The 18936-nt window shown below is 42.4% G+C and overlaps 23 non-coding genes across 23 annotated transcripts; 16 read left to right on the forward strand and 7 right to left on the reverse strand.

Moving 5' to 3' along the window:
• Positions 1-829: 829 nt before the first annotated feature.
• Positions 830-902, reverse strand: trnav-aac (transfer RNA valine (anticodon AAC)). Its single transcript has one exon. It is a non-coding gene; the product is annotated as a tRNA-Val (tRNA).
• Positions 903-1119: 217 nt separating this feature from the next.
• Positions 1120-1190, forward strand: trnag-ccc (transfer RNA glycine (anticodon CCC)). The gene has a single exon. It is a non-coding gene; the product is annotated as a tRNA-Gly (tRNA).
• A 1336-nt stretch (positions 1191-2526) lies between these two features.
• Positions 2527-2599, reverse strand: trnav-aac (transfer RNA valine (anticodon AAC)). Its single transcript has one exon. It is a non-coding gene; the product is annotated as a tRNA-Val (tRNA).
• A 217-nt stretch (positions 2600-2816) lies between these two features.
• Positions 2817-2887, forward strand: trnag-ccc (transfer RNA glycine (anticodon CCC)). The gene has a single exon. It is a non-coding gene; the product is annotated as a tRNA-Gly (tRNA).
• A 1627-nt stretch (positions 2888-4514) lies between these two features.
• On the forward strand, positions 4515-4585 carry trnag-gcc (transfer RNA glycine (anticodon GCC)). The gene has a single exon. It is a non-coding gene; the product is annotated as a tRNA-Gly (tRNA).
• A 221-nt stretch (positions 4586-4806) lies between these two features.
• On the forward strand, positions 4807-4880 carry trnan-guu (transfer RNA asparagine (anticodon GUU)). The gene has a single exon. It is a non-coding gene; the product is annotated as a tRNA-Asn (tRNA).
• Positions 4881-6213: 1333 nt separating this feature from the next.
• Positions 6214-6284, forward strand: trnag-gcc (transfer RNA glycine (anticodon GCC)). The gene has a single exon. It is a non-coding gene; the product is annotated as a tRNA-Gly (tRNA).
• Positions 6285-6505: 221 nt separating this feature from the next.
• On the forward strand, positions 6506-6579 carry trnan-guu (transfer RNA asparagine (anticodon GUU)). Its single transcript has one exon. It is a non-coding gene; the product is annotated as a tRNA-Asn (tRNA).
• Positions 6580-7914: 1335 nt separating this feature from the next.
• On the forward strand, positions 7915-7985 carry trnag-ccc (transfer RNA glycine (anticodon CCC)). Its single transcript has one exon. It is a non-coding gene; the product is annotated as a tRNA-Gly (tRNA).
• Positions 7986-8206: 221 nt separating this feature from the next.
• On the forward strand, positions 8207-8280 carry trnan-guu (transfer RNA asparagine (anticodon GUU)). The gene has a single exon. It is a non-coding gene; the product is annotated as a tRNA-Asn (tRNA).
• A 1044-nt stretch (positions 8281-9324) lies between these two features.
• Positions 9325-9397, reverse strand: trnav-cac (transfer RNA valine (anticodon CAC)). The gene has a single exon. It is a non-coding gene; the product is annotated as a tRNA-Val (tRNA).
• Positions 9398-9906: 509 nt separating this feature from the next.
• Positions 9907-9980, forward strand: trnan-guu (transfer RNA asparagine (anticodon GUU)). Its single transcript has one exon. It is a non-coding gene; the product is annotated as a tRNA-Asn (tRNA).
• A 535-nt stretch (positions 9981-10515) lies between these two features.
• Positions 10516-10587, forward strand: trnam-cau (transfer RNA methionine (anticodon CAU)). The gene has a single exon. It is a non-coding gene; the product is annotated as a tRNA-Met (tRNA).
• Positions 10588-11315: 728 nt separating this feature from the next.
• On the forward strand, positions 11316-11386 carry trnag-gcc (transfer RNA glycine (anticodon GCC)). The gene has a single exon. It is a non-coding gene; the product is annotated as a tRNA-Gly (tRNA).
• A 1338-nt stretch (positions 11387-12724) lies between these two features.
• Positions 12725-12797, reverse strand: trnav-cac (transfer RNA valine (anticodon CAC)). Its single transcript has one exon. It is a non-coding gene; the product is annotated as a tRNA-Val (tRNA).
• Positions 12798-13014: 217 nt separating this feature from the next.
• Positions 13015-13085, forward strand: trnag-gcc (transfer RNA glycine (anticodon GCC)). The gene has a single exon. It is a non-coding gene; the product is annotated as a tRNA-Gly (tRNA).
• An 827-nt stretch (positions 13086-13912) lies between these two features.
• Positions 13913-13984, forward strand: trnam-cau (transfer RNA methionine (anticodon CAU)). Its single transcript has one exon. It is a non-coding gene; the product is annotated as a tRNA-Met (tRNA).
• Positions 13985-14422: 438 nt separating this feature from the next.
• On the reverse strand, positions 14423-14495 carry trnav-cac (transfer RNA valine (anticodon CAC)). The gene has a single exon. It is a non-coding gene; the product is annotated as a tRNA-Val (tRNA).
• Positions 14496-14712: 217 nt separating this feature from the next.
• Positions 14713-14783, forward strand: trnag-gcc (transfer RNA glycine (anticodon GCC)). The gene has a single exon. It is a non-coding gene; the product is annotated as a tRNA-Gly (tRNA).
• An 827-nt stretch (positions 14784-15610) lies between these two features.
• Positions 15611-15682, forward strand: trnam-cau (transfer RNA methionine (anticodon CAU)). The gene has a single exon. It is a non-coding gene; the product is annotated as a tRNA-Met (tRNA).
• A 438-nt stretch (positions 15683-16120) lies between these two features.
• Positions 16121-16193, reverse strand: trnav-cac (transfer RNA valine (anticodon CAC)). The gene has a single exon. It is a non-coding gene; the product is annotated as a tRNA-Val (tRNA).
• A 217-nt stretch (positions 16194-16410) lies between these two features.
• On the forward strand, positions 16411-16481 carry trnag-gcc (transfer RNA glycine (anticodon GCC)). The gene has a single exon. It is a non-coding gene; the product is annotated as a tRNA-Gly (tRNA).
• A 1337-nt stretch (positions 16482-17818) lies between these two features.
• On the reverse strand, positions 17819-17891 carry trnav-cac (transfer RNA valine (anticodon CAC)). The gene has a single exon. It is a non-coding gene; the product is annotated as a tRNA-Val (tRNA).
• Between the last annotated feature and the right edge of the window lie 1045 nt (positions 17892-18936).

Consider the following 18936-nt stretch of genomic DNA (forward strand, 5'->3'; position numbering starts at 1 on the left):
GTCAGTCAAGATGCCTGTTTGTTAAACGGGAGATGTTTGGCTGAAATCCTGTCAGTGTCTTGGTGTTTTTTCTGTATCACTTTCTCAGTTTGTTCTCAAACCACGTGAATGTGGGCCTAACTTCTATTCGTTTTGAATGAAATCCCAATGGATCCACAGAGTTTGATGTTGACTACAATTTCTTAATAAGAAATGCCATTTTAAATGTGGACAAAACCAGCATTCAGAAATAAACACGACTTCAGTTGGGTTCCAAATCAGTTTGTTACTAGTAGTTTGTCTGGATACTAACCAGAGTAAGCCCTTTTAGGCTTAAGACAGCAGAGTGGCTCAGCGGGAGCGTGCTGGGCCCATAACCCCAAGGTCGATGGATCGAAACCATCCTCTGCTAAGGTTTAGGTTTCAGGTGAATCTTTGACTGATTCGTGTATTGAAACAAAGGCCAACACCCATTCAGCCCACAGCTGTCTTCTCTAACTCTTTGGGAATTACATTTATGATTCCTGCTAAGGTGAGAGTTTGAACATCTTATAAGTCAATCTCAATAGTTCAGTTAAAATCCATCCAACGCCTGGAGAATACAGTGACTTGAATGAATGACAGATTTCACTGGTTTGTGCATGACATTCTCATGGAACCCAGCATTCATGGTGTTGAAGCCTGAGGTCTGCTTATATGAGAACCCTCTAAATTTGGTGTTGTGTGTGCTCAGCTTAACATGAGCTGATCAGGTATGTTGCAAACTACTTCATGATAAAAACACAGGACCTTGCTATTATTTATTTCACGGTTTATGTATAAAGGTAAGAAGTAAAGTCAAAAAAAGGCTTGTTTCCACCCTGTTTCGAAAAGGGGACCTTTCGCGTGTTAGGCGAATGTGATAACCACTACACCATGGAAACTGCTGCAAGAACTCACCTTTGTCAAGACTTACAAGTTGATATTCGGCCGATGGAAAACATGTGGCTCGCAAGTCTCATTGCTGTTATTAACTGCATTGCATTTCTTGCCTTTTGTGGATGTTGTTATATCCCTTGTGCACGTAGAATGTGTTCCACGTCGTAGCATTTCAAACGCTCTTCCTCTTAACCGAGTTCATGAACAAACGTTGTTATGCAGGCATTGGTGGTTCAGTGGTAGAATTCTCGCTTCCCATGCGGGAGACCCGGGTCCGATTCCCGGCCAATGCATTTGTTGCTTTTTTTAGATTTTAAATAATATTCATAAGGGACAAAAGCGATTTTTGGGACAACCGCAAGACACAGGCATTGCACTCAGAAGGCATATTGGACTCACCAAAGACTGAAGCAGAGTACTCCAAGTTACTCCCATCCAAAGACAATGACATTGGGCCATCGTAACAAGAGATTTTCAGATAATTGGGGGAGTAATGAATCAAATTTAAAAGTCAGTCTGCGGCGCAATTGGTCAGCGTGCTCGGCTGTTAACTGAGAGGATAGTTGTTCAAGCCCACACAGGGACGATGCTTTGCCACGAGCACATTTTGAGGGTTTTCTTGTACAGCCCGTGTCCTTCTCTAAATTGGCACAATAGTTTCGAGATAAAACGTGTGCCACGTTTGCAACGTGCTTGTTTAAAATAGTGATAATCAATGCTCTCCCCTCAAATTGGCTATCCGTTGAGTATAGGGTTATAGGCATCAAGTTGAAATCCATGATGTTCCAGGCGCTGTAGCTGTCAGTCAAGATGCCTGTTTGTTAAACGGGAGATGTTTGGCTGAAATCCTGTCAATGTCTTGGTGTTTTTTCTGTATCACTTTCTCAGTTTGTTCTCAAACCACGTGAATGTGGGCCTAACTTCTATTCGTTTTGAATGAAATCCCAATGGATCCACAGAGTTTGATGTTGACTACAATTTCTTAATAAGAAATGCCATTTTAAATGTGGACAAAACCAGCATTCAGAAATAAACACGACTTCAGTTGGGTTCCAAATCAGTTTGTTACTAGTAGTTTGTCTGGATACTAACCAGAGTAAGCCCTTTTAGGCTTAAGACAGCAGAGTGGCTCAGCGGGAGCGTGCTGGGCCCATAACCCCAAGGTCGATGGATCGAAACCATCCTCTGCTAAGGTTTAGGTTTCAGGTGAATCTTTGACTGATTCGTGTATTGAAACAAAGGCCAACACCCATTCAGCCCACAGCTGTCTTCTCTAACTCTTTGGGAATTACATTTATGATTCCTGCTAAGGTGAGAGTTTAAACATCTTATAAGTCAATCTCAATAGTTCAGTTAAAATCCATCCAACGCCTGGAGAATACAGTGACTTGAATGAATGACAGATTTCACTGGTTTGTGCATGACATTCTCATGGAACCCAGCATTCATGATGTTGAAGCCTGAGGTCTGCTTATATGAGAACCCTCTAAATTTGGTGTTGTGTGTGCTCAGCTTAACATGAGCTGATCAGGTATGTTGCAAACTACTTCATGATAAAAACACAGGACCTTGCTATTATTTATTTCACGGTTTATGTATAAAGGTAAGAAGTAAAGTCAAAAAAAGGCTTGTTTCCACCCTGTTTCGAAAAGGGGACCTTTCGCGTGTTAGGCGAATGTGATAACCACTACACCATGGAAACTGCTGCAAGAACTCACCTTTGTCAAGACTTACAAGTTGATATTCGGCCGATGGAAAACATGTGGCTCGCAAGTCTCATTGCTGTTATTAACTGCATTGCATTTCTTGCCTTTTGTGGATGTTGTTATATCCCTTGTGCACGTAGAATGTGTTCCACGTCGTAGCATTTCAAACGCTCTTCCTCTTAACCGAGTTCATGAACAAACGTTGTTATGCAGGCATTGGTGGTTCAGTGGTAGAATTCTCGCTTCCCATGCGGGAGACCCGGGTCCGATTCCCGGCCAATGCATCTGTTGCTTTTTTTAGATTTTAAATAATATTCATAAGGGACAAAAGCGATTTTTGGGACAACCGCAAGACACAGGCATTGCACTCAGAAGGCATATTGGACTCACCAAAGACTGAAGCAGAGTACTCCAAGTTACTCCCATCCAAAGACAATGACATTGGGCCATCGTAACAAGAGATTTTCAGATAATTGGGGGAGTAATGAATCAAATTTAAAAGTCAGTCTGCGGCGCAATTGGTCAGCGTGCTCGGCTGTTAACTGAGAGGATAGTTGTTCAAGCCCACACAGGGACGATGCTTTGCCACGAGCACATTTTGAGGGTTTTCTTGTACAGCCCGTGTCCTTCTCTAAATTGGCACAATAGTTTCGAGATAAAACGTGTGCCACGTTTGCAACCGTGCTTGTTTAAAATAGTGATAATCAATGCTCTCCCCTCAAATTGGCTATCCGTTGAGTATAGGGTTATAGGCATCAAGTTGAAATCCATGATGTTCCAGGCGCTGTAGCTGTCAGTCAAGATGCCTGTTTGTTAAACGGGAGATGTTTGGCTGAAATCCTGTCAGTGTCTTGGTGTTTTTTCTGTATCACTTTCTCAGTTTGTTCTCAAACCACGTGAATGTGGGCCTAACTTCTATTCGTTTTGAATGAAATCCCAATGGATCCACAGAGTTTGATGTTGACTACAATTTCTTAATAAGAAATGCCATTTTAAATGTGGACAAAACCAGCATTCAGAAATAAACACGACTTCAGTTGGGTTCCAAATCAGTTTGTTACTAGAAGTTTGTCTGGATACTAACCAGAGTAAGCCCTTTTAGGCTTAAGACAGCAGAGTGGCTCAGCGGGAGCGTGCTAGGCCCATAACCCCAAGGTCGATGGATCGAAACCATCCTCTGCTAAGGTTTAGGTTTCAGGTGAATCTTTGACTGATTCGTGTATTGAAACAAAGGCCAACACCCATTCAGCCCACAGCTGTCTTCTCTAACTCTTTGGGAATTACATTTATGATTCCTGCTAAGGTGAGAGTTTAAACATCTTATAAGTCAATCTCAATAGTTCAGTTAAAATCCATCCAACGCCTGGAGAATACAGTGACTTGAATGAATGACAGATTTCACTGGTTTGTGCATGACATTCTCATGGAACCCAGCATTCATGATGTTGAAGCCTGAGGTCTGCTTATATGAGAACCCTCTAAATTTGGTGTTGTGTGTGCTCAGCTTAACATGAGCTGATCAGGTATGTTGCAAACTACTTCATGATAAAAACACAGGACCTTGCTATTATTTATTTCACGGTTTATGTATAAAGGTAAGAAGTAAAGTCAAAAAAAGGCTTGTTTCCACCCTGTTTCGAAAAGGGGACCTTTCGCGTGTTAGGCGAATGTGATAACCACTACAACATGGAAACTGCTGCAAGAACTCACCTTTGTCAAGACTTACAAGTTGATATTCGGCCGATGGAAAACATGTGGCTCGCAAGTCTCATTGCTGTTATTAACTGCATTGCATTTCTTGCCTTTTGTGGATGTTGTTATATCCCTTGTGCACGTAGAATGTGTTCCACTTCGTAGCATTTCAAACGCTCTTCCTCTTAACCGAGTTCATGAACAAACGTTGTTATGCAGGCATTGGTGGTTCAGTGGAAGAATTCTCGCTTGCCATGCGGGAGACCCGGGTCCGATTCCCAGCCAATGCATCTGTTGCTTTATTTAGATTTTAAATAATATTCATAAGGGACAAAAGCAATGTTTGTGACAACCGCAAGACACAGGCATTCCACTCAGAAGGCATATTGGACTCACCGGAGACTGAAGTGGAGTACTTCAAGTTACTCCCATCCAAAGACAATGACATTGGGCCATCGTAACAAGAGATTCTCAAATAATTGGGGGAGTAATGACTCAAGTTTAGAAGTCAGTCTCTGTGGCGCAATTGGTCAGCGCGCTCGGCTGTTAACTGAGAGGATGGTGGTTCAAGCCCACCCAGGGACGACACTTTGTCACGAGCACAGTTTGAGGGTTTTCTTGTACAACCCGTGTGCTTCTCTAAATTGGCACAATATTTTTGAGATAAAACGTGTGCCACGTTTGCAACCGTGCTTGTTTAAAATACTAATAATCAATGCTCTCCCCTCAAATTGGCTATACGTTGAGTAAAGGGTTATAGGCATCAAGTTGAAATCCATGATGTTCCAGGCGCTGTAGCTGTCAGTCAAGATGCCTGTTTGTTAAACGGGAGATGTTTGGCTGAAATCCTGTCAGTGTCTTGGTGTTTTTTCTGTATCACTTTCTCAGTTTTTTCCTAAACCACGTGAATGTGGGCCTAACTTCTATTCGTTTTGAATGAAATCCCAATGGATCCACAGAGTTTGATGTTTACTACAATTTCTTAATAAGAAATGCCATTTTAAATGTGGACAAAACCAGCACTCAGAAATAAACATGACTTCAGTTGGGTTCCAAATCACTTTGTTACTAGTAGTTTGTCTGGATACTAACCAGAGTAAGCCCTATTAGGTTTAAGACAGCAGAGTGGCGCAGCGGGAGCGTGCTGGGCCCATAACCCAGAGGTCGATGGATCGAAACCATCGTCTGCTAAGGTTTAGGTCTCAGGTGAATCGTTGACTGATTCTTGTATGGAAACAAAGGCCAACACCCATTCAGCCCACAGCTGTCTTCTCTAACTCTTTGGGAATTACATTTATGATTCCTGCTAAGGTGAGAGTTTAAACATCTTATAAGTCAATCTCAATAGTACAGTTAAAATCCATCCAACGCCTGGAGAATACAGTGACTTGAATGAATGACAGATTTCACTGGTTTGTGCATGACATTCTCATGGAACCCAGCATTCATGATGTTGAAGCCTGAGGTCTGCCTATATGAGAACCCTCTAAATTTGGTGTTGTGTGTGCTCAGCTGAACATGAGCTGATCAGGTATGTTGCAAACTACTTCATGATAAAAACACAGGACCTTGCTATTATTTATTTCCCGGTTTATGTATAAAGGTAAGAAGTAAAGTAAAAAAAAGGCTTGTTTCCACCCTGTTTCGAACAGGGGACCTGTCCGTGGGGGGCGAATGTGTTGACCACTACACCATGGAAACTGCTGCAAGAGCTCACCTTTGTCAAGACTTACAAGTTGATATTCGGCCGATGGAAAACATGTGGCTCGCAAGTCTCATTGCTGTTAGTAGCTGCATTGCATTTCTTGCCTTTTGTGGATGTTGTTATATCCCTTGTGCACGTAGAATGTGTTCCACTTCGTAGCATTTCAAACGCTCTTCCTCTTAACCGAGTTCATGAACAAACGTTGTTATCCAGGCATTGGTGGTTCAGTGGAAGAATTCTCGCTTGCCATGCGGGAGACCCGGGTCCGATTCCCGGCCAATGCATCTGTTGCTTTTTTTAGATTTTAAATAATATTCATAAGGGACAAAAGCAATGTTTGGGACAACCGCAAGACACAGGCATTGCACTCAGAAGGCATATTGGACTCACCAAAGACTGAAGCAGAGTACTCCAAGTTACTCCCATCCAAAGACAATGACATTGGGCCATCATAACAAGAGATTTTCTGATAATTGGGGGAGTAATGAATCAAATTTAAAAGTCAGTTTCTGCGGCGCAATTGGTCAGCGCGCTCGGCTGTTAACTGAGAGGATGGTGGTTCAAGCCCACCCAAGGACGACACTTTGTCACGAGCACAGTTTGAGGGTTTTCTTGTACAACACGTGTGCTTCTCTAAATTGGCACAATTGATTTGAGATAAAACGTGTGCCACGTTTGCAACAGTGCTTGTTTAAAATACTGATAATCAATGCTCACCCCTCAAATTGGCAATACGTTGAGTATATTGTTATAGGCATCAAGTTGAAATCCATGATGTTCCATGCGCTATAGCTGTCAGTCAAGATGCCTGTTTGTTAAACGGGAGATGTTTGGCTGAAATCCTGTCAGTGTCTCGGTGTTTTTTCTGTATCACTTTCTCAGTTTTTTTCCTAAACCACGTGAATGTGGGCCTAACTTCTATTCGTTTTGAATGAAATCCCAATGGATCCACAGAGTTTGATGTTTACTACAATTTCTTAATAAGAAATGCCATTTTAAATGTGGACAAAACCAGCACTCAGAAATAAACATGACTTCAGTTGGGTTCCAAATCACTTTGTTACTAGTAGTTTGTCTGGATACTAACCAGACTAAGCCCTATTAGGTTTAAGACAGCAGAGTGGCGCAGCGGGAGCGTGCTGGGCCCATAACCCAGAGGTCGATGGATAGAAACCATCCTCTGCTAAGGTTTAGGTTTCAGGTGAATCTTTGACTGATTCTTGTATTGAAACAAAGGCCAACACCCATTCAGCTCACAGCTGTCTTCTCTAACTCTTTGGGAATTACATTTATGATTCCTGCTAAGGTGAGAGTTTAAACATCTTATAAGTCAATCTCAATAGTACAGTTACAATCCATCCAACGCCAGGAGAATACAGTGCTTTGAATGAATGACAGATTTCACTGGTTTGTACATGACATTCTCATGGAACCCAGCATTCATGATGTTGAACCCTGAGGTCTGCCTATATGAGAACCCTCTAAATTTGGTGTTGTGTGTGCTCAGCTGAACATGAGCTGATCAGGTATGTTGCAAACTACTTCATGATAAAAAACACAGGACCTTGCTATTATTAATTTCCCGGTTTATGTATAAAGGTAAGAAGTAAAGTAAAAAAAAGGCTTGTTTCCACCCTGTTTCGAACAGGGGACCTGTCCGTGGGGGGCGAATGTGTTGACCACTACACCATGGAAACTGCTGCAAGAGCTCACCTTTGTCAAGACTTACAAGTTGATATTCGGCCGATGGAAAACATGTGGCTCGCAAGTCTCATTGCTGTTAGTAGCTGCATTGCATTTCTTGCCTTTTGTGGATGTTGTTATATCCCTTGTGCACGTAGAATGTGTTCCACGTCATAGCATTTCAAACGCTCTTCCTCTTAACCGAGTTCATGAACCAACATTGTTATGCAGGCATTGGTTGCTCAGTGGTAGAATTCTCGCTTCCCATGCGGGAGACCCGGGTCCGATTCCCGGCCAATGCATCTGTTGCTTTTTTTAGATTTTAAATAATATTCATAAGGGACAAAAGCGATTTTTGTGACAACCGCAAGACACAGGGATTCCACTCAGAAGGCATATTGGACTCACCGAAGACTGAAGTGGAGTACTCCAAGTTACTCCCATCCAAAGACAATGACATTGGGCCATCGTAACAAGAGATTTTCTAATAATTGGGGGGGTAATGAATCAAGTTTAGAAGTCAGTCTCTGTGGCGCAATTGGTCAGCGCGCTCGGCTGTTAACTGAGAGGATGGTGGTTCAAGCCCATTCAGGGACGACACTTTGCCACGAGCACAGTTTGAGGGTTTTCTTGTACAACCCGTGTGCTTCTCTAAATTGGCACAATTGTTTTGAGATAAAACGTGTGCCACGTTTGCAACCGTGCTTGTTTAAAATACTGATAATCAATGCTCTCCCCTCAAATTGGCTATACGTTGAGTATAGGGTTATAGGCATCAAGTTGAAATCCATGATGTTCCAGGCGCTGTAGCTGTCAGTCAAGATGCCTGTTTGTTAAACGGGAGATGTTTGGCTGAAATCCTGTCAGTGTCTTGGTGTTTTTTCTGTATCACTTTCTCAGATTTTTCCTAAACCACGTGAATGTGGGCCTAACTTCTATTAATTTTGAATGAAATCCCAATGGATCCACAGAGTTTGATGTTTACTACAATTTCTTAATAAGAAATGCCATTTTAAATGTGGACAAAACCAGCACTCAGAAATAAACATGACATCAGTTGGGTTCCAAATCACTTTGTTACTAGTAGTTTGTCTGGATACTAACCAGAGTAAGCCCTATTAGGTTTAAGACAGCAGAGTGGCGCAGCGGGAGCGTGCTGGGCCCATAACCCAGAGGTCGATGAATCGAAACCATCCTCTGCTAAGGTTTAGGTTTCAGGTGAATCTTTGACTGATTCTTGTATTGAAACAAAGGCCAACACCCATTCAGCCCACAGTTGTCTTCTCTAACTCTTTGGGAATTACATTTATGATTCCTGCTAAGGTGAGAGTTAAAACATCTTATAAGTCAATTTCAACAGTACAGTTACAATCCATCCAACGCCCGGAGAATACAGTGACTTGAATGAATGACAGATTTCACTGGTTTGTGCATGACATTCTCATGGAACCCAGCAATCATGATGTTGAAGCCTGAGGTCTGCCTATGTGAGAACCCTCTAAATTTGGTGTTGTGTGTGCTCAGCTGAACATGAGCTGATCAGGTATGTTGCAAACTACTTCATGATAAAAACACAGGACCTTGCTATTATTTATTTCCCGGTTTATGTATAAAGGTAAGAAGTAAAGTCAAAAAAGGGCTTGTTTCCACCCTGTTTCGAACAGGGGACCTTTCGCGTGTGAGGCGATTGTGATAACCACTACACCATGGAAACTGCTACAAGAACTCACCTTTGTCAAGACTTACAAGTTGATACTCGGCCGATGGAAAACATGTGGCTCGCAAGTCTCATTGCTGTTATTAACTGCATTGCATTTCTTGCCTTTTGTGGATGTTGTTATATCCCCTGTGCACGTAGAATGTGTTCCACTTCGTAGCATTTCAAACGCTCTTCCTCTTAACCGAGTTCCTGAACAAACGTTGTTATGCAGGCATTGGTGGTTCAGTGAAAGAATTCTCGCTTGCCATGCGGGAGACCCGGGTCCGATTCCCAGCCAATGCATCTGTTGCTTTATTTAGATTTTAAATAATATTCATAAGGGACAAAAGCAATGTTTGTGACAACCGCAAGACACAGGCATTCCACTCAGAAGGCATATTGGACTCACCGGAGACTGAAGTGGAGTACTCCAAGTTACTCCCATCCAAAGACAATGACATTGGGCCATCGTAACAAGAGATTCTCTAATAATTGGGGGAGTAATGAATCAAGTTTAGATGTCAGTCTCTGTGGCGCAATTGGTCAGCGCACTCGGCTGTTAACTGAGAGGATGGTGGTTCAAGCCCACCCAAGGACGACACTTTGTCACGAGCACAGTTTGAGGGTTTTCTTGTACAACACGTGTGCTTCTCTAAATTGGCACAATTGATTTGAGATAAAACGTGTGCCACGTTTGCAACAGTGCTTGTTTAAAATACTGATAATTAATGCTCACCCCTCAAATTGGGAATACGTTGAGTATATTGTTATAGGCATCAAGTTGAAATCCATGATGTTCCATGCGCTGTAGCTGTCAGTCAAGATGCCTGTTTGTTAAACGGGAGATGTTTGGCTGAAATCCTGTCAGTGTCTTGGTGTTTTTTCTGTATCACTTTCTCAGTTTTTTTCCTAAACCACGTGAATGTGGGCCTAACTTCTATTCGTTTTGAATGAAATCCCAATGGATCCACAGAGTTTGATGTTTACTACAATTTCTTAATAAGAAATGCCATTTTAAATGTGGACAAAACCAGCACTCAGAAATAAACATGACTTCAGTTGGGTTCCAAATCACTTTGTTACTAGTAGTTTGTCTGGATACTAACCAGACTAAGCCCTTTTAGGTTTAAGACAGCAGAGTGGCGCAGCGGGAGCGTGCTGGGCCCATAACCCAGAGGTCGATGGATCGAAACCATCCTCTGCTAAGGTTTAGGTTTCAGGTGAATCTTTGACTGATTCTTGTATTGAAACAAAGGCCAACACCCATTCAGCTCACAGCTGTCTTCTCTAACTCTTTGGGAATTACATTTATGATTCCTGCTAAGGTGAGAGTTTAAACATCTTATAAGTCAATCTCAATAGTACAGTTACAATCCATCCAACGCCAGGAGAATACAGTGACTTGAATGAATGACAGATTTCACTGGTTTGTGCATGACATTCTCATGGAACCCAGCATTCATGATGTTGAACCCTGAGGTCTGCCTATATGAGAACCCTCTAAATTTGGTGTTGTGTGTGCTCAGCTGAACATGAGCTGATCAGGTATGTTGCAAACTACTTCATGATAAAAACACAGGACCTTGCTATTATTTATTTCCCGGTTTATGTATAAAGGTAAGAAGTAAAGTCAAAAAAAGGCTTGTTTCCACCCTGTTACGAACAGGGGACCTTTCACGTGTGAGGCGAATGTGATAACCACTACACCATTGAAATTGCTGCAAGACACCACCTTTGTCAAGACTTACAAGTTGATATTCGGCCGATGGAAAACATGTGGCTCGCAAGTCTCATTGCTGTTATTAACTGCATTGCATTTCTTGCCTTTTGTGGATGTTGTTATATCCCTTGTGCACGTAGAATGTGTTCCACTTCGTAGCATTTCAAACGCTCTTCCTCTTAACCGAGTTCATGAACAAACGTTGTTATCCAGGCATTGGTGGTTCAGTGGAAGAATTCTCGCTTGCCATGCGGGAGACCCGGGTCCGACTCCCGGCCAATGTTTCTGTTGCTTTTTTTAGATTTTAAATAATATTCATAAGGGACAAAAGCAATGTTTGGGACAACCGCAAGACACAGGCATTGCACTCAGAAGGCATATTGGACTCACCAAAGACTGAAGCAGAGTACTCCAAGTTACTCCCATCCTAAGACAATGACATTGGGCCATCGTAACAAGAGATTTTCTGATAATTGGGGGAGTAATGAATCAAATTTAAAAGTAATTCTGCGGCGCAATTGGTCAGCGCGCTCGGCTGTTAACTGAGAGGATAGTTGTTCAAGCCCACCCACTGACGATGCTTTGCCACGAGCACATTTTGAGGGTTTTCTTGTACAGCCCGTGTCCTTCTCTAAATTGGCACAATAGTTTCGAGATAAAACGTGTGCCACGTTTGCAACCGTTTTTGTTTAAAATACTGATAATCAATGCTCTCCCCTCAAATTGGCTATCCGTTGAGTATAGGGTTATAGGCATCAAGTTGAAATCCATGATGTTCCAGGCGCTGTAGCTGTCAGTCAAGATGCCTGTTTGTTAAACGGGAGATGTTTGGCTGAAATCCTGTCAGTGTCTTGGTGTTTTTTTCTGTATCACTTTCTCAGTTTGTTCTCAAACCACGTGAATGTGGGCCTAACTTCTATTCGTTTTGAATGAAATCCCAATGGATCCACAGAGTTTGATGTTGACTACAATTTCTTAATAAGAAATGCCATTTTAAATGTGGACAAAACCAGCACTCAGAAATAAACACGACTTCAGTTGGGTTCCAAATCAGTTTGTTACTAGTAGTTTGTCTGGATACTAACCAGAGTAAGCCCTTTTAGGCTTAAGACAGTAGAGTGGCTGAGCGGGAGCGTGCTGGACCCATAACCCAGAGGTTGATGGATCGAAACCATCCTCTGCTAAGGTTTAGGTTTCAGGTGAATCTTTGAGTGATTTGTGTTTTGAAACAAAGGCCAACACCCATTCAGCCCACAGCTGTCTTCTCTAACTCTTTGGGAATTACATTTATGATTCCTGCTAAGGTGAGAGTTTAAACATCTTATAAGTCAATCTCAACAGTACAGTTACAATCCATCCAACGCCCGGAGAATACAGTGACTTGAATGAATGACAGATTTCACTGGTTTGTGCATGACATTTCCACGGAACCCAGCATTCATGATGTTGAAGCCTGAGGTCTGCTTATATGAGAACCCTCTAAATTTGGTGTTGTGTGTGCTCAGCTGAACATGAGCTGATCAGGTATGTTGCAAACTACTTCATGATAAAAACACAGGACCTTGCTATTATTTATTTCCCGGTTTATGTATAAAGGTAAGAAGTAAAGTCAAAAAAAGGCTTGTTTCCACCCTGTTTCGAACAGGGGACCTTTCGCGTGTGAGGCGAATGTGATAACCACTACACCATGGAAACTGCTGCAAGAACACACCTTTGTCAAGACTCACAAGTTGATATTCGGCCGATGGAAAACATGTGGCTCGCAAGTCTCATTGCTGTTATTAACTGCATTGCATTTCTTGCCTTTTGTGGATGTTGTTATATCCCTTGTGCACGTAGAATGTGTTCCACTTCGTAGCATTTCAAACGCTCTTCCTCTTAACCGAGTTCATGAACAAATGTTTTTATGCAGGCATTGGTGGTTCGGTGGAAGAATTCTCGCTTGCCATGCGGGAGACCCGGGTCCGATTCCCGGCCAATGCATCTGTTGCCTTTTTTAGATTTTAAATAATATTCATAAGGGACAAAAGCAATGTTTGGGACAACCGCAAGACACAGGCATTGCACTCAGAAGGCATATTGGACTCACCAAAGACTGAAGCAGAATACTCCAAGTTACTCCCATCCAAAGACAATGACATTGGGCCATCGTAACAAGAGATTTTCTGATAATTGGGGGAGTAATGAATCAAATTTAAAAGTCAGTCTGCGGCGCAATTGGTCAGCGCGCTCGGCTGTTAACTGAGAGGATAGTTGTTCAAGCCCACCCAGGGACGATGCTTTGCCACGAGCACATTTTGAGGGTTTTCTTGTACAGCCCGTGTCCTTCTCTAAATTGGCACAATAGTTTCGAGATAAAACGTGTGCCACGTTTGCAACCGTGCTTGTTTAAAATAGTGATAATCAATGCTCTCCCCTCAAATTGGCTATCCGTTGAGTATAGGGTTATAGGCATCAAGTTGAAATCCATGATGTTCCAGGCGCTGTAGCTGTCAGTCAAGATGCCTGTTTGTTAAACGGGAGATGTTTGGCTGAAATCCTGTCAGTGTCTTGGTGTTTTTTCTGTATCACATTCTCAGTTTGTTCTCAAACCACGTGAATGTGGGCCTAACTTCTATTCGTTTTGAATGAAATCCCAATGCATCCACAGAGTTTGATGTTGACTACAATTTCGTAATAAGAAATGCCATTTTAAATGTGGACAAAACCAGCATTCAGAAATAAACACGACTTCAGTTGGGTTCCAAATCAGTTTGTTACTAGTAGTTTGTCTGGATACTAACCAGAGTAAGCCCTTTTAGGCTTAAGACAGCAGAGTGGCGCAGCGGGAGCGTGCTGGGCCCATAACCCAGAGGTCGATGGATCGAAACCATCCTCTGCTAAGGTTTAGGTTTGAGGTGAATCTTTGACTGATTCGTGTATTGAAACAAAGGCCAACACCCATTCAGCCCACAGCTGTCTTCTCTAACTCTTTGGGAATTACATTTATGATTCCTGCTAAGGTGAGAGTTTAAACATCTTATAAGTCAATCTCAACAGTACAGTTATAATCCATCCAACGCCCGGAGAATACAGTGACTTGAATGAATGACAGATTTCACTGGTTTGTGCATGACATTTCCACGGAACCCAGCATTCATGATCTTGAAGCTTGAGGTCTGCCCATATGAGAACCCTCTAAATTTGGTGTTGTGTGTGCTCAGCTGAACATGAGCTGATCAGGTATGTTGCAAACTACTTCATGATAAAAACACAGGACCTTGCTATTATTTATTTCCCGGTTTATGTATAAAGGTAAGAAGTAAAGTCAAAAAAGGGCTTGTTTCCACCCTGTTTCGAACAGAGGACCTTTCGCGTGTGAGGCGAATGTGATAACCACTACACCATGGAAACTGCTGCAAGAACACACCTTTGTCAAGACTCACAAGTTGATATTCGGCCGATGGAAAACATGTGGCTCGCAAGTATCATTGCTGTTATTAACTGCATTGCATTTCTTGCCTTTTGTGGAAGTTGTTATATCCCTTGTGCACGTAGAATGTGTTCCACTTCGTAGCATTTCAAACGCTCTTCCTCTTAACCGAGTTCATGAACAAATGTTTTTATGCAGGCATTGGTGGTTCGGTGGAAGAATTCTCGCTTGCCATGCGGGAGACCCGGGTCCGATTCCCGGCCAATGCATCTGTTGCCTTTTTTAGATTTTAAATAATATTCATAAGGGACAAAAGCAATGTTTGGGACAACCGCAAGACACAGGCATTGCACTCAGAAGGCATATTGGACTCACCAAAGACTGAAGCAGAATACTCCAAGTTACTCCCATCCAAAGACAATGACATTGGGCCATCGTAACAAGAGATTTTCTGATAATTGGGGGAGTAATGAATCAAATTTAAAAGTCAGTCTGCGGCGCAATTGGTCAGCGCGCTCGGCTGTTAACTGAGAGGATAGTTGTTCAAGCCCACCCAGGGACGATGCTTTGCCACGAGCACATTTTGAGGGTTTTCTTGTACAGCCCGTGTCCTTCTCTAAATTGGCACAATAGTTTCGAGATAAAACGTGTGCCACGTTTGCAACCGTGCTTGTTTAAAATAGTGATACTCAATGCTCTCCCCTCAAATTGGCTATCCGTTGAGTATAGGGTTATAGGCATCAAGTTGAAATCCATGATGTTCCAGGCGCTGTAGCTGTCAGTCAAGATGCCTGTTTGTTAAACGGGAGATGTTTGGCTGAAATCCTGTCAGTGTCTTGGTGTTTTTTCTGTATCACATTCTCAGTTTGTTCTCAAACCACGTGAATGTGGGCCTAACTTCTATTCGTTTTGAATGAAATCCCAATGGATCCACAGAGTTTGATGTTGACTACAATTTCGTAATAAGAAATGCCATTTTAAATGTGGACAAAACCAGCATTCAGAAATAAACACGACTTCAGTTGGGTTCCAAATCAGTTTGTTACTAGTAGTTTGTCTGGATACTAACCAGAGTAAGCCCTTTTAGGCTTAAGACAGCAGAGTGGCGCAGCGGGAGCGTGCTGGGCCCATAACCCAGAGGTCGATGGATCGAAACCATCCTCTGCTAAGGTTTAGGTTTGAGGTGAATCTTTGACTGATTCGTGTATTGAAACAAAGGCCAACACCCATTCAGCCCACAGCTGTCTTCTCTAACTCTTTGGGAATTACATTTATGATTCCTGCTAAGGTGAGAGTTTAAACATCTTATAAGTCAATCTCAACAGTACAGTTACAATCCATCCAACGCCCGGAGAATACAGTGACTTGAATGAATGACAGATTTCACTGGTTTGTGCATGACATTTCCACGGAACCCAGCATTCATGATCTTGAAGCTTGAGGTCTGCCTATATGAGAACCCTCTAAATTTGGTGTTGTGTGTGCTCAGCTGAACATGAGCTGATCAGGTATGTTGCAAACTACTTCATGATAAAAACACAGGACCTTGCTATTATTTATTTCCCGGTTTATGTATAAAGGTAAGAACTAAAGTCAAAAAAAGGCTTGTTTCCACCCTGTTTCGAACAGAGGACCTTTCGCGTGTGAGGCGAATGTGATAACCACTACACCATGGAAACTGCTGCAAGAACACACCTTTGTCAAGACTCACAAGTTGATATTCGGCCGATGGAAAACATGTGGCTCGCAAGTATCATTGCTGTTATTAACTGCATTGCATTTCTTGCCTTTTGTGGAAGTTGTTATATCCCTTGTGCACGTAGAATGTGTTCCACTTCGTAGCATTTCAAACGCTCTTCCTCTTAACCGAGTTCATGAACAAATGTTTTTATGCAGGCATTGGTGGTTCGGTGGAAGAATTCTCGCTTGCCATGCGGGAGACCCGGGTCCGATTCCCGGCCAATGCATCTGTTGCCTTTTTTAGATTTTAAATAATATTCATAAGGGACAAAAGCAATGTTTGGGACAACCGCAAGACACAGGCATTGCACTCAGAAGGCATATTGGACTCACCAAAGACTGAAGCAGAATACTCCAAGTTACTCCCATCCAAAGACAATGACATTGGGCCATCGTAACAAGAGATTTTCTGATAATTGGGGGAGTAATGAATCAAATTTAAAAGTCAGTCTGCGGCGCAATTGGTCAGCGCGCTCGGCTGTTAACTGAGAGGATAGTTGTTCAAGCCCACCCAGGGACGATGCTTTGCCACGAGCACAGTTTGAGGGTTTTCTTGTACAGCCCGTGTCCTTCTCTAAATTGGCACAATAGTTTCGAGATAAAACGTGTGCCACGTTTGCAACCGTGCTTGTTTAAAATAGTGATAATCAATGCTCTCCCCTCAAATTGGCTATCCGTTGAGTATAGGGTTATAGGCATCAAGTTGAAATCCATGATGTTCCAGGCGCTGTAGCTGTCAGTCAAGATGCCTGTTTGTTAAACGGGAGATGTTTGGCTGAAATCCTGTCAGTGTCTTGGTGTTTTTTCTGTATCACATTCTCAGTTTGTTCTCAAACCACGTGAATGTGGGCCTAACTTCTATTCGTTTTGAATGAAATCCCAATGGATCCACAGAGTTTGATGTTGACTACAATTTCGTAATAAGAAATGCCATTTTAAATGTGGACAAAACCAGCATTCAGAAATAAACACGACTTCAGTTGGGTTCCAAATCAGTTTGTTACTAGTAGTTTGTCTGGATACTAACCAGAGTAAGCCCTTTTAGGCTTAAGACAGCAGAGTGGCGCAGCGGGAGCGTGCTGGACCCATAACCCAGAGGTCGATGGATCGAAACCATCCTCTGCTAAGGTTTAGGTTTCAGGTGAATCTTTGACTGATTCGTGTATTGAAACAAAGGCCAACACCCATTCAGCCCACAGCTGTCTTCTCTAACTCTTTGGGAATTACATTTATGATTCCTGCTAAGGTGAGAGTTTAAACATCTTATAAGTCAATCTCAACAGTACAGTTACAATCCATCCAACGCCCGGAGAATACAGTGACTTGAATGAATGACAGATTTCACTGGTTTGTGCATGACATTTCCACGGAACCCAGCATTCATGATCTTGAAGCTTGAGGTCTGCCTATATGAGAACCCTCTAAATTTGGTGTTGTGTGTGCTCAGCTGAACATGAGCTGATCAGGTATGTTGCAAACTACTTCATGATAAAAACACAGGACCTTGCTATTATTTATTTCCCGGTTTATGTATAAAGGTAAGAAGTAAAGTCAAAAAAAGGCTTGTTTCCACCCTGTTTCGAACAGGGGACCTTTCGCGTGTGAGGCGAATGTGATAACCACTACACCATGGAAACTGCTGCAAGAACACACCTTTGTCAAGACTCACAAGTTGATATTCGGCCGATGGAAAACATGTGGCTCGCAAGTATCATTGCTGTTATTAACTGCATTGCATTTCTTGCCTTTTGTGGAAGTTGTTATATCCCTTGTGCACGTAGAATGTGTTCCACTTCGTAGCATTTCAAACGCTCTTCCTCTTAACCGAGTTCATGAACAAATGTTTTTATGCAGGCATTGGTGGTTCGGTGGAAGAATTCTCGCTTGCCATGCGGGAGACCCGGGTCCGATTCCCGGCCAATACATCTGTTGCCTTTTTTAGATTTTAAATAATATTCATAAGGGACAAAAGCAATGTTTGGGACAACCGCAAGACACAGGCATTGCACTCAGAAGGCATATTGGACTCACCAAAGACTGAAGCAGAGTACTCCAAGTTACTCCCATCCAAAGACAATGACATTGGGCCATCGTAACAAGAGATTTTCTAATAATTGGGGGAGTAATGAATCAAATTTAAAAGTCAGTCTCTGCGGCGCAATTGGTCAGCGCGCTCGGCTGTTAACTGAGAGGATAGTTGTTCAAGCCCACCCAGGGACGATGCTTTGCCACGAGCACAATTTGAGGGTTTTCTTGTACAGCCCATGTCCTTCTCTAAATTTGCACAAAATTTCTAGTTAAAACGTGTGCCACGTTTGCTACATACCTTTCAGCCATGCTCGTTTAAACTAATGTAAATGACTGATAATCAATGCTATCGCTTCAAATTGGCTATCAGTTGAGTATAGGGTTATAGGCATCGAGTTGAAATCCATGATGTTCCAGGCGCTGTAGCTGTCAGTCAATGTGCCTGTTTGTTAAACGGGAGATGTTTGGCTCAAATCCTGTCAGTGTCTTGATGTTTTTTCTGTATCACTTTCTCAGTTTGTTTTCAAACCATATGAATGCAAGACTAAATGCAATTCATTTTGACTGAAATCTCAATGGATCCACAGAGTTTGATGTTTTCTATAATGTTTTAGGGACCGATGTCCCAAAGGGACAGAGGACCCTATTGAATTT

This window comes from Nerophis ophidion, linkage group LG01 (assembly GCF_033978795.1).
Source record: "Nerophis ophidion isolate RoL-2023_Sa linkage group LG01, RoL_Noph_v1.0, whole genome shotgun sequence".
NCBI classification, from domain to species: domain Eukaryota; kingdom Metazoa; phylum Chordata; class Actinopteri; order Syngnathiformes; family Syngnathidae; genus Nerophis; species Nerophis ophidion.